The 13,978-nt window shown below is 41.4% G+C and overlaps 1 protein-coding gene and 1 long non-coding RNA gene across 2 annotated transcripts in view; both read right to left on the bottom strand.

Annotated features, from left to right (window-relative positions):
* Positions 1–13,978, bottom strand: part of LOC129386524 (uncharacterized) — a 127,203-nt gene that overhangs the window by 11,813 nt on the left and 101,412 nt on the right. The window lies entirely within an intron of this gene.
* On the bottom strand, positions 3,937–4,996 carry LOC129386491 (uncharacterized). The gene is made up of 3 exons (XR_008613868.1): positions 4,901–4,996; positions 4,416–4,517; positions 3,937–4,032 (listed from the first exon to the last, which is right to left on the bottom strand). It is a non-coding gene; the product is annotated as an uncharacterized lncRNA (long non-coding RNA).

Genomic DNA, 13,978 nt, shown 5'->3' with positions numbered 1-13,978 from the left:
GTTCGCATGAAAAATGGGAACCTATGGCATGTGTTTGACATGCTATACTCACGAACGCATTGCGCTGTGTCCCCGATGAGGACGCAGTCTTTCCCATCCTTCTTGCAATTTGCGGCTTGTGTCGCATCACATGGTTTCGCTGGCATGCCTGGAGCTAGCAAAGGAAAGAACAATTGCACAGGTTTGCTACGGTCGCTGATAATGCAGCGTTAGTATTAGCTGTGCATAGCATTGTGCGAATCTCCGAAATTTTCTATTTCGTTAAGAGAAAGTTCTGGATTACTGAAGTAAAAGTGAGACAAAAATTTCACTGTGTGTATTTTGGCACCATTTCTAGAACGCACACTTTGCCCTTTAGCTTACATTTATTTCATTGTCATGATGGTAACTGTTGTGTTTCAGTCATTATAAGGGGTGCATAGAAATCATAACAATACCACGCTTGCGACACAGATGAGAGAGTATGATGCCACGCAGTAAGATACGTTTGCATAAAAAATGGGAACCTATGGCATGTATTTGACATGCTATACTCACGAACGCATTGCGCTGTGTCCCCGATGAGGACGCAGTCTTTCCCATCCTTCTTGCAATTTGCGGCTTGTGTCGCATCACATGGTTTTGCTGGCATGCCTGGAGCTAGTAAAGGAAAGAACAATTGCACATTTTTGCTACGGCCGCTAATAAAGCAGCGTTAGTATTAGGTGTGCATAGCGTTGTGCGAATCTGCGAAATTTTCTACTTCGTTAAGAGAAAGTTATGGATTGCTGAAGTAAAAGTGAAACAAAAATTTCACATTGTGTATTTTGGCACCATTTCTAGAACGCACACTTTGCCCTTTAGCTTACATATTTTTCTTTGTCATGATGGTAACTGTTGTATTTCAGACATTATAACGGGTGCATAGAAATCATACCCATACCACGCTTGCGACACAGATGACAGAGTATGATGCCACATAGAAAGATCCGTTAGCATGAAAAATGGGAACCTATGTTATGTGTTTGACATGCTATACTCACGAACGCATTGCGCTGTGTCCCCGATGAGGACGCAGTCTTTCCCATCCTTCTTGCAATTTGCGGCTTGTGTCGCATCACATGGTTTCGCTGGCATGCCTGGAGCTAGCAAAGGAAAGAACAATTGCACATTTTTGCTACGGCCGCTAATAAAGCAGCGTTAGTATTAGGTGTGCATAGCGTTGTGCGAATCTGCGAAATTTTCTATTTCGTTAAGAGAAAGTTATGGATTACTGAAGTAAAAGTGAGACAAAAATTTCACTGTGTGTATTTTGGCACCATTTCTAGAACGCACACTTTGCCCTTTAGCTTACATTGTTTTCTTTGTCATGATGGCAACTTTGGTGTTTCAGGGATTCTAACAGGTGCATAGAAATCATAACCATACCGCGCTTGCGACGCAGATGAGAGAGTATGATGTCATCACAGAAAGATACGTTCGCATGAAAAATGGGAACCTATGGCATGTGTTTGACATGCTATACTCACGAACGCATTGCGCTGTGTCCCCGATGAGGACGCAGTCTTTCCCATCCTTCTTGCAATTTGCGGCTTGTGTCGCATCACATGGTTTCGCTGGCATGCCTGGAGCTAGCAAAGGAAAGAACAATTGCACAGGTTTGCTACGGTCGCTGATAATGCAGCGTTAGTATTAGGTGTGCATAGCATTGTGCGAATCTGCGAAATTTTCGATTTCGTTAAGAGAAAGTTATGGATTACTCAAGTAAAATTGAGACAAAAATTTCACTGTGTGTATTTTGGCACCATTTCTAGAACGCACACTTTCCCCTTTAGCTTACATTTTTTTCTTTGTCATAATGGTAACTGTTGTATTTCAGTCATAATAACGGGTGCATAGAAATCATAACAATACGACGCTTGCGACACAGATGAGAGAGTATGATGCCACATAGAAAGATACGTTCGCATAAAAAATGGGAACCTATGGCATATGTTTGACATGGAATACTCACGAACGCATTGCGCTGTGTCGCCGATGAGGACGCAGTCTTTCCCATCTTTCTTGCAATTTGCGGCTTGTGTCGCATGACATGGTTTCGCTGGCATGCCTGGAGCTAGTAAAGGAAAGAACAATTGCACATGTTTGTTATGGCCGCTGATAAAGCAGCGTTAGTATTAGGTGTGCATAGCATTGTGCGAATCTGCTAAATTTTCTACTTCGTTAAGAGAAAGTTATGGATTACTGAAGTAAAAGTGAGACAAAAATTTCACTGTGTGTATTTTGGCACCATTTCTAGAACGCACACTTTGCCCTTTAGCTTACATTTTTTTCTTTGTCATGATGGCAATACTTGTGTTTCAGGGATCATAACAGGTGCCTAGAAATCATAACACTACCACGCTTGCGACACAGATGAGAGAGTATGATGCCACACAGAAAGATACGTTCGCATAAAAAATGGGAACCTATGGCAAGTGTTTGAAATGGTGTACTCACGAACGCATTGCGATGTGTCGCCGATGAGGACGCAGTCTTTCCCATCCTTCTTGCAATTTGCGGCTTGTGTCGCATCACATGGTTTCGCTGGCATGCCTGGAGCTAGTAAAGGAAAGAACAATTGCACATGTTTGTTATGGCTGCTGATAAAGCAGCGTTAATATTAAGTGGGCATAACATTGTGCGAATCTGCGAAATTTTCGATTTCGTTAAGAGAAAGTTATGGATTACTCAAGTAAAATTGAGACAAAAATTTCACTGTGTGTATTTTGGCACCATTTCTAGAACGCACACTTTCCCCTTTAGCTTACATTTTTTTCTTTGTCATAATGGTAACTGTTGTATTTCAGTCATAATAACGGGTGCATAGAAATCATAACAATACGACGCTTGCGACACAGATGAGAGAGTATGATGCCACATAGAAAGATACGTTCGCATAAAAAATGGGAACCTATGGCATATGTTTGACATGGAATACTCACGAACGCATTGCGCTGTGTCGCCGATGAGGACGCAGTCTTTCCCATCCTTCTTGCAATTTGCGGCTTGTGTCGCATCACATGGTTTCGCTGGCATGCCTGGAGCTAGTAAAGGAAAGAACAATTGCACATTTTTGCTACGGCCGCTGATAAAGCAGCGTTAGTATTAGGTGTGCATAGCATTGTGCGAATGTGCGAAATTTTCTACTTCTTTAAGAGAAAGTTAGGGATTACTGAAGTAAAAGTGAGACAAAAATTTCACTGTGTGTATTTTGGCACCATTTCTTGAACGCACACTTTGCCCTTTAGCTTACATTTTTTTCTTTGTCATGATTGCAACTGTGGTGTTTCAGGGATTATAACAGGTGCATAGAAATCATAATGCCACGCTTGCCACACAGATGAGAGAGTATGACGGCACATAGAAAGATACGTTCGCATAAAAAATGGGAACAAATGGCAAGTGTTTGACGTGCAATACTCACGAACGCATTGCGCTGTGTCGCCGATGAGGACGCAGTCTTTCCCATCCTTCTTGCAATTTGCGGCTTGTGTCGCATCACATGGTTTTGCTGGCATGCCTGGAGCTAGTAAAGGAACGAACAATTGCACATGTTTGTTATGGCTGCTGATAAAGCAGCGTTAATATTAAGTGGGCATAACATTGTGCGAATCTGCGAAATTTTCGATTTCGTTAAGAGAAAGTTATGGATTACTCAAGTAAAATTGAGACAAAAATTTCACTGTGTGTATTTTGGCACCATTTCTAGAACGCACACTTTCCCCTTTAGCTTACATTTTTTTCTTTGTCATAATGGTAACTGTTGTATTTCAGTCATAATAACGGGTGCATAGAAATCATAACAATACGACGCTTGCGACACAGATGAGAGAGTATGATGCCACATAGAAAGATACGTTCGCATAAAAAATGGGAACCTATGGCATATGTTTGACATGGAATACTCACGAACGCATTGCGCTGTGTCGCCGATGAGGACGCAGTCTTTCCCATCTTTCTTGCAATTTGCGGCTTGTGTCGCATGACATGGTTTCGCTGGCATGCCTGGAGCTAGTAAAGGAAAGAACAATTGCACATGTTTGTTATGGCCGCTGATAAAGCAGCGTTAGTATTAGGTGTGCATAGCATTGTGCGAATGTGCGAAATTTTCTACTTCGTTAAGAGAAAGTTATGGATTACTCAAGTAAAATTGAGACAAAAATTTCACTGTGTGTATTTTGGCACCATTTCTAGAACGCACACTTTCCCCTTTAGCTTACATTTTTTTCTTTGTCATAATGGTAACTGTTGTATTTCAGTCATAATAACGGGTGCATAGAAATCATAACAATACGACGCTTGCGACACAGATGAGAGAGTATGATGCCACATAGAAAGATACGTTCGCATAAAAAATGGGAACCTATGGCATATGTTTGACATGGAATACTCACGAACGCATTGCGCTGTGTCGCCGATGAGGACGCAGTCTTTCCCATCTTTCTTGCAATTTGCGGCTTGTGTCGCATGACATGGTTTCGCTGGCATGCCTGGAGCTAGTAAAGGAAAGAACAATTGCACATGTTTGTTATGGCCGCTGATAAAGCAGCGTTAGTATTAGGTGTGCATAGCATTGTGCGAATCTGCTAAATTTTCTACTTCGTTAAGAGAAAGTTATGGATTACTGAAGTAAAAGTGAGACAAAAATTTCACTGTGTGTATTTTGGCACCATTTCTAGAACGCACACTTTGCCCTTTAGCTTACATTTTTTTCTTTGTCATGATGGCAATACTTGTGTTTCAGGGATCATAACAGGTGCCTAGAAATCATAACACTACCACGCTTGCGACACAGATGAGAGAGTATGATGCCACACAGAAAGATACGTTCGCATAAAAAATGGGAACCTATGGCAAGTGTTTGAAATGGTGTACTCACGAACGCATTGCGATGTGTCGCCGATGAGGACGCAGTCTTTCCCATCCTTCTTGCAATTTGCGGCTTGTGTCGCATCACATGGTTTCGCTGGCATGCCTGGAGCTAGTAAAGGAAAGAACAATTGCACATGTTTGTTATGGCTGCTGATAAAGCAGCGTTAATATTAAGTGGGCATAACATTGTGCGAATCTGCGAAATTTTCGATTTCGTTAAGAGAAAGTTATGGATTACTCAAGTAAAATTGAGACAAAAATTTCACTGTGTGTATTTTGGCACCATTTCTAGAACGCACACTTTCCCCTTTAGCTTACATTTTTTTCTTTGTCATAATGGTAACTGTTGTATTTCAGTCATAATAACGGGTGCATAGAAATCATAACAATACGACGCTTGCGACACAGATGAGAGAGTATGATGCCACATAGAAAGATACGTTCGCATAAAAAATGGGAACCTATGGCATGTGTTTGACATGCTATACTCACGAACGCATTGCGCTGTGTCCCCGATGAGGACGCAGTCTTTCCCATCCTTCTTGCAATTTGCGGCTTGTGTCGCATCACATGGTTTCGCTGGCATGCCTGGAGCTAGCAAAGGAAAGAACAATTGCACAGGTTTGCTACGGTCGCTGATAATGCAGCGTTAGTATTAGGTGTGCATAGCATTGTGCGAATCTGCGAAATTTTCGATTTCGTTAAGAGAAAGTTATGGATTACTCAAGTAAAATTGAGACAAAAATTTCACTGTGTGTATTTTGGCACCATTTCTAGAACGCACACTTTCCCCTTTAGCTTACATTTTTTTCTTTGTCATAATGGTAACTGTTGTATTTCAGTCATAATAACGGGTGCATAGAAATCATAACAATACGACGCTTGCGACACAGATGAGAGAGTATGATGCCACATAGAAAGATACGTTCGCATAAAAAATGGGAACCTATGGCATATGTTTGACATGGAATACTCACGAACGCATTGCGCTGTGTCGCCGATGAGGACGCAGTCTTTCCCATCTTTCTTGCAATTTGCGGCTTGTGTCGCATGACATGGTTTCGCTGGCATGCCTGGAGCTAGTAAAGGAAAGAACAATTGCACATGTTTGTTATGGCCGCTGATAAAGCAGCGTTAGTATTAGGTGTGCATAGCATTGTGCGAATCTGCTAAATTTTCTACTTCGTTAAGAGAAAGTTATGGATTACTGAAGTAAAAGTGAGACAAAAATTTCACTGTGTGTATTTTGGCACCATTTCTAGAACGCACACTTTGCCCTTTAGCTTACATTTTTTTCTTTGTCATGATGGCAATACTTGTGTTTCAGGGATCATAACAGGTGCCTAGAAATCATAACACTACCACGCTTGCGACACAGATGAGAGAGTATGATGCCACACAGAAAGATACGTTCGCATAAAAAATGGGAACCTATGGCAAGTGTTTGAAATGGTGTACTCACGAACGCATTGCGATGTGTCGCCGATGAGGACGCAGTCTTTCCCATCCTTCTTGCAATTTGCGGCTTGTGTCGCATCACATGGTTTCGCTGGCATGCCTGGAGCTAGTAAAGGAAAGAACAATTGCACATGTTTGTTATGGCTGCTGATAAAGCAGCGTTAATATTAAGTGGGCATAACATTGTGCGAATCTGCGAAATTTTCGATTTCGTTAAGAGAAAGTTATGGATTACTCAAGTAAAATTGAGACAAAAATTTCACTGTGTGTATTTTGGCACCATTTCTAGAACGCACACTTTCCCCTTTAGCTTACATTTTTTTCTTTGTCATAATGGTAACTGTTGTATTTCAGTCATAATAACGGGTGCATAGAAATCATAACAATACGACGCTTGCGACACAGATGAGAGAGTATGATGCCACATAGAAAGATACGTTCGCATAAAAAATGGGAACCTATGGCATATGTTTGACATGGAATACTCACGAACGCATTGCGCTGTGTCGCCGATGAGGACGCAGTCTTTCCCATCCTTCTTGCAATTTGCGGCTTGTGTCGCATCACATGGTTTCGCTGGCATGCCTGGAGCTAGTAAAGGAAAGAACAATTGCACATTTTTGCTACGGCCGCTGATAAAGCAGCGTTAGTATTAGGTGTGCATAGCATTGTGCGAATGTGCGAAATTTTCTACTTCTTTAAGAGAAAGTTAGGGATTACTGAAGTAAAAGTGAGACAAAAATTTCACTGTGTGTATTTTGGCACCATTTCTTGAACGCACACTTTGCCCTTTAGCTTACATTTTTTTCTTTGTCATGATTGCAACTGTGGTGTTTCAGGGATTATAACAGGTGCATAGAAATCATAATGCCACGCTTGCCACACAGATGAGAGAGTATGACGGCACATAGAAAGATACGTTCGCATAAAAAATGGGAACAAATGGCAAGTGTTTGACGTGCAATACTCACGAACGCATTGCGCTGTGTCGCCGATGAGGACGCAGTCTTTCCCATCCTTCTTGCAATTTGCGGCTTGTGTCGCATCACATGGTTTTGCTGGCATGCCTGGAGCTAGTAAAGGAACGAACAATTGCACATGTTTGTTATGGCTGCTGATAAAGCAGCGTTAATATTAAGTGGGCATAACATTGTGCGAATCTGCGAAATTTTCGATTTCGTTAAGAGAAAGTTATGGATTACTCAAGTAAAATTGAGACAAAAATTTCACTGTGTGTATTTTGGCACCATTTCTAGAACGCACACTTTCCCCTTTAGCTTAAATTTTTTTCTTTGTCATAATGGTAACTGTTGTATTTCAGTCATAATAACGGGTGCATAGAAATCATAACAATACGACGCTTGCGACACAGATGAGAGAGTATGATGCCACATAGAAAGATACGTTCGCATAAAAAATGGGAACCTATGGCATATGTTTGACATGGAATACTCACGAACGCATTGCGCTGTGTCGCCGATGAGGACGCAGTCTTTCCCATCTTTCTTGCAATTTGCGGCTTGTGTCGCATGACATGGTTTCGCTGGCATGCCTGGAGCTAGTAAAGGAAAGAACAATTGCACATGTTTGTTATGGCCGCTGATAAAGCAGCGTTAGTATTAGGTGTGCATAGCATTGTGCGAATGTGCGAAATTTTCTACTTCGTTAAGAGAAAGTTATGGATTACTGAAGTTAAAGTGAGACAAAAATTTCACTGTGTGTATTTTGGCACCATTTCTAGAACGCACACATTGCCCTTTAGCTTACATTTTTTTCTTTGTCATGATGGCAATACTTGTGTTTCAGGGATCATAACAGGTGCCTAGAAATCATAACACTACCACGCTTGCGACACAGATGAGAGAGTATGATGCCACACAGAAAGATACGTTCGCATAAAAAATGGGAACCTATGGCAAGTGTTTGAAATGGTATACTCACGAACGCATTGCGATGTGTCGCCGATGAGGACGCAGTCTTTCCCATCCTTCTTGCAATTTGCGGCTTGTGTCGCATCACATGGTTTCGCTGGCATGCCTGGAGCTAGTAAAGGAAAGAACAATTGCACATGTTTGTTATGGCTGCTGATAAAGCAGCGTTAATATTAAGTGGGCATAACATTGTGCGAATCTGCGAAATTTTCGATTTCGTTAAGAGAAAGTTATGGATTACTCAAGTAAAATTGAGACAAAAATTTCACTGTGTGTATTTTGGCACCATTTCTAGAACGCACACTTTCCCCTTTAGCTTACATTTTTTTCTTTGTCATGATGGCAATACTTGTGTTTCAGGGATCATAACAGGTGCCTAGAAATCATAACACTACCACGCTTGCGACACAGATGAGAGAGTATGATGCCACACAGAAAGATACGTTCGCATAAAAAATGGGAACCTATGGCAAGTGTTTGAAATGGTGTACTCACGAACGCATTGCGATGTGTCGCCGATGAGGACGCAGTCTTTCCCATCCTTCTTGCAATTTGCGGCTTGTGTCGCATCACATGGTTTCGCTGGCATGCCTGGAGCTAGTAAAGGAAAGAACAATTGCACATGTTTGTTATGGCTGCTGATAAAGCAGCGTTAATATTAAGTGGGCATAACATTGTGCGAATCTGCGAAATTTTCGATTTCGTTAAGAGAAAGTTATGGATTACTCAAGTAAAATTGAGACAAAAATTTCACTGTGTGTATTTTGGCACCATTTCTAGAACGCACACTTTCCCCTTTAGCTTACATTTTTTTCTTTGTCATAATGGTAACTGTTGTATTTCAGTCATAATAACGGGTGCATAGAAATCATAACAATACGACGCTTGCGACACAGATGAGAGAGTATGATGCCACATAGAAAGATACGTTCGCATAAAAAATGGGAACCTATGGCATATGTTTGACATGGAATACTCACGAACGCATTGCGCTGTGTCGCCGATGAGGACGCAGTCTTTCCCATCCTTCTTGCAATTTGCGGCTTGTGTCGCATCACATGGTTTCGCTGGCATGCCTGGAGCTAGTAAAGGAAAGAACAATTGCACATTTTTGCTACGGCCGCTGATAAAGCAGCGTTAGTATTAGGTGTGCATAGCATTGTGCGAATGTGCGAAATTTTCTACTTCTTTAAGAGAAAGTTAGGGATTACTGAAGTAAAAGTGAGACAAAAATTTCACTGTGTGTATTTTGGCACCATTTCTTGAACGCACACTTTGCCCTTTAGCTTACATTTTTTTCTTTGTCATGATTGCAACTGTGGTGTTTCAGGGATTATAACAGGTGCATAGAAATCATAATGCCACGCTTGCCACACAGATGAGAGAGTATGACGGCACATAGAAAGATACGTTCGCATAAAAAATGGGAACAAATGGCAAGTGTTTGACGTGCAATACTCACGAACGCATTGCGCTGTGTCGCCGATGAGGACGCAGTCTTTCCCATCCTTCTTGCAATTTGCGGCTCGTGTCGCATCACATGGTTTTGCTGGCATGCCTGGAGCTAGTAAAGGAACGAACAATTGCACATGTTTGTTATGGCTGCTGATAAAGCAGCGTTAATATTAAGTGGGCATAACATTGTGCGAATCTGCGAAATTTTCGATTTCGTTAAGAGAAAGTTATGGATTACTCAAGTAAAATTGAGACAAAAATTTCACTGTGTGTATTTTGGCACCATTTCTAGAACGCACACTTTCCCCTTTAGCTTACATTTTTTTCTTTGTCATAATGGTAACTGTTGTATTTCAGTCATAATAACGGGTGCATAGAAATCATAACAATACGACGCTTGCGACACAGATGAGAGAGTATGATGCCACATAGAAAGATACGTTCGCATAAAAAATGGGAACCTATGGCATATGTTTGACATGGAATACTCACGAACGCATTGCGCTGTGTCGCCGATGAGGACGCAGTCTTTCCCATCTTTCTTGCAATTTGCGGCTTGTGTCGCATGACATGGTTTCGCTGGCATGCCTGGAGCTAGTAAAGGAAAGAACAATTGCACATGTTTGTTATGGCCGCTGATAAAGCAGCGTTAGTATTAGGTGTGCATAGCATTGTGCGAATGTGCGAAATTTTCTACTTCGTTAAGAGAAAGTTATGGATTACTGAAGTAAAAGTGAGACAAAAATTTCACTGTGTGTATTTTGGCACCATTTCTAGAACGCACACATTGCCCTTTAGCTTACATTTTTTTCTTTGTCATGATGGCAATACTTGTGTTTCAGGGATCATAACAGGTGCCTAGAAATCATAACACTACCACGCTTGCGACACAGATGAGAGAGTATGATGCCACACAGAAAGATACGTTCGCATAAAAAATGGGAACCTATGGCAAGTGTTTGAAATGGTATACTCACGAACGCATTGCGATGTGTCGCCGATGAGGACGCAGTCTTTCCCATCCTTCTTGCAATTTGCGGCTTGTGTCGCATCACATGGTTTCGCTGGCATGCCTGGAGCTAGTAAAGGAAAGAACAATTGCACATGTTTGTTATGGCTGCTGATAAAGCAGCGTTAATATTAAGTGGGCATAACATTGTGCGAATCTGCGAAATTTTCGATTTCGTTAAGAGAAAGTTATGGATTACTCAAGTAAAATTGAGACAAAAATTTCACTGTGTGTATTTTGGCACCATTTCTAGAACGCACACTTTCCCCTTTAGCTTACATTTTTTTCTTTGTCATGATGGCAATACTTGTGTTTCAGGGATCATAACAGGTGCCTAGAAATCATAACACTACCACGCTTGCGACACAGATGAGAGAGTATGATGCCACACAGAAAGATACGTTAGCATGAAAAATGGGAACCTATGGCAAGTGTTTGAAATGGTATACTCACGAACGCATTGCGATGTGTCGCCGATGAGGACGCAGTCTTTCCCATCCTTCTTGCAATTTGCAGCTTGTGTCGCATCACATGGTTTCGCTGGCATGCCTGGAGCTAGTAAAGGAAAGAACAATTGCACATGTTTGTTATGGCCGCTGATAAAGCAGCGTTAGTATTAGGTGTGCATAGCATTGTGCGAATCTGCGAAATTTTCTACTTCGTTAAGAGAAAGTTATGGATTACTGTAGTAAAAGTGAGACAAAAATTTCACTGTGTGTTTTTTGGCACCATTTCTAGAACGCACACTTTGCCCTTTAGCTTACATTTTTTTCTTTGTCATAATGGTAACTGTTGTATTTCAGTCATTATAACAGGTGCATAGAAATCATAATGCGACGCTTGCCACACAGATGAGAGAGTATGATGCCACATAGAAAGATACGTTCGCATAAAAAATGGGAACCTATGGCATGTGTTTGACATGCAATACTCACGAACGCATTGCGCTGTGTCGCCGATGAGGACGCAGTCTTTCCCATCCTTCTTGCAATTTGCGGCTTGTGTCGCATCACATGGTTTTGCTGGCATGCCTGGAGCTAGTAAAGGAAAGAACAATTGCACATTTTCGCTACGGCCGCTGATAAAGCAGCGTTAGTATTAGGTGTGCATAGCATTGTGCGAATGTGCGAAATTTTCTACTTCGTTAAGAGAAAGTTATGGATTACTGAAGTAAAAGTGAGACAAAAATTTCACTGTGTGTATTTTGGCACCATTTCTTGAACGCACACTTTGCCCTTTAGCTTACATTTTTTTCTTTGTCATGATTGCAACTGTGGTGTTTCAGTCATTATAACGGGTGCATAGAAATCATACGAATACCACGCTTGCGACACAGATGAGAGAGTATGATGCCACATAGAAAGATACGTTAGCATGAAAAATGGGAACCTATGGCACGTGTTTGAAATGCAATACTCACGAACGCATTGCGCTGTGTCGCCGATGAGGACGCAGTCTTTCCCATCCTTCTTGCAATTTGCGGCTTGTGTCGCATCACATGGTTTTGCTGGCATGCCTGGAGCTAGTAAAGAAAAGAACAATTGCACATGTTTGTTATGGCCGCTGATAAAGCAGCGTTAGTATTAGGTGTGCATAGCATTGTGCGAATCTGCGAAATTTTCTACTTCGTTAAGAGAAAGTTATGGATTACTGAAGTAAAAGTGAGACAAAAATTTCACTGTGTGTATTTTGGCACCATTTCTAGAACGCACACTTTGCGCTTTAGCTTACATTTTTTTCTTTGTCATAATGGTAACTGTTGTATTTCAGTCATTATAACGGGTGCATAGAAATCATAACAATACCACGCTTGCGACACAGATGAGAGAGCATGATGCCACATAGAAAGATACGTTAGCATGAAAAATGGGAACCTATGGCAAGTGTTTGACATGGAATACTCACGAACGCATTGCGCTGTGTCGCCGATGAGGACGCAGTCTTTCCCATCCTTCTTGCAATTTGCGGCTTGTGTCGCATCACATGGTTTTGCTGGCATGCCTGGAGCTAGTAAAGAAAAGAACAATTGCACATTTTTGCTACGGCCGCTGATAAAGCAGCGTTAGTATTAGGTGTGCATAGCATTGTGCGAATCTGCGAAATTTTCTACTTCGTTAAGAGAAAGTTATGGATTACTGAAGTAAAAGTGAGACAAAAATTTCACTGTGTTTATTTTGGCACCATTTCTAGAACGCACACTTTCCCCTTTAGCTTACATTTTTTTCTTTGTCATAATGGTAACTGTTGTATTTCAGTCATTATAACGGGTGCATAGAAATCATAACAATACGACGCTTGCGACACAGATGAGAGAGTATGATGCCACATAGAAAGATACGTTCGCATAAAAAATGGGAACCTATGGCAAGTGTTTGAAATGCAATACTCACGAACGCATTGCGCTGTGTCGCCAATGAGGACGCAGTCTTTCCCATCCTTCTTGCAATTTGCGGCTTGTGTCGCATCACATGGTTTCTCTGGCATGCCTGGAGCTAGTAAAGGAAAGAACAATTGCAGAATTTTGCTATGACCGCTGATAAAGCAGCGTTAGTATTAGGTGTGCATAGCGTTGTGCGAATCTGCGAAATTTTCTACTATGTTAAGAGAAAGTTATGGATTACTGAAGTAAAAGTGAGACAAAAATTTCACTGTGTGTATTTTGGCACAATTTCTAGAACGCACACTTTGCCCTTTAGCTTACATTTTTTTCTTTGTCATGATTGCAACTGTGGTGTTTCAGGGATTATAACAGGTGCATAGAAATCATAATGCCACGCTTGCCACACAGATGAGACAGTATGATGCCACATAGAAAGATACGTTCGCATAAAAAATGGGAACCTATGGCATGTGTTTGACATGCAATACTCACGAACGCATTGCGCTGTGTCGCCGATGAGGACGCAGTCTTTCCCATCCTTCTTGCAATTTGCGGCTTGTGTCGCATCACATGGTTTTGCTGGCATGCCTGGAGCTAGTAAAGGAAAGAACAATTGCACATTTTTGCTACGGCCGCTGATAAAGCAGCGTTAGTATTAGGTGTGCATAGCATTGTGCGAATCTGCGAAATTTTCTACTTCGTTAAGAGAAAGTTATGGATTACTGAAGTAAAAGTGAGACAAAAATTACACTGTGTTTATTTTGGCACCATTTCTAGAACGCACACTTTCCCCTTTAGCTTACATTTTTTTCTTTGTCATGATGGTAACTGTTGTATTTCAGTCATTATAAC

This window comes from Dermacentor andersoni, chromosome 8, assembly GCF_023375885.2.
Source record: "Dermacentor andersoni chromosome 8, qqDerAnde1_hic_scaffold, whole genome shotgun sequence".
Classification (NCBI taxonomy): Eukaryota; Metazoa; Arthropoda; class Arachnida; order Ixodida; family Ixodidae; genus Dermacentor; species Dermacentor andersoni.
Note: the sequence above shows the minus strand (reverse complement) of the source record. Positions and strands in the feature narration are given on the sequence as shown.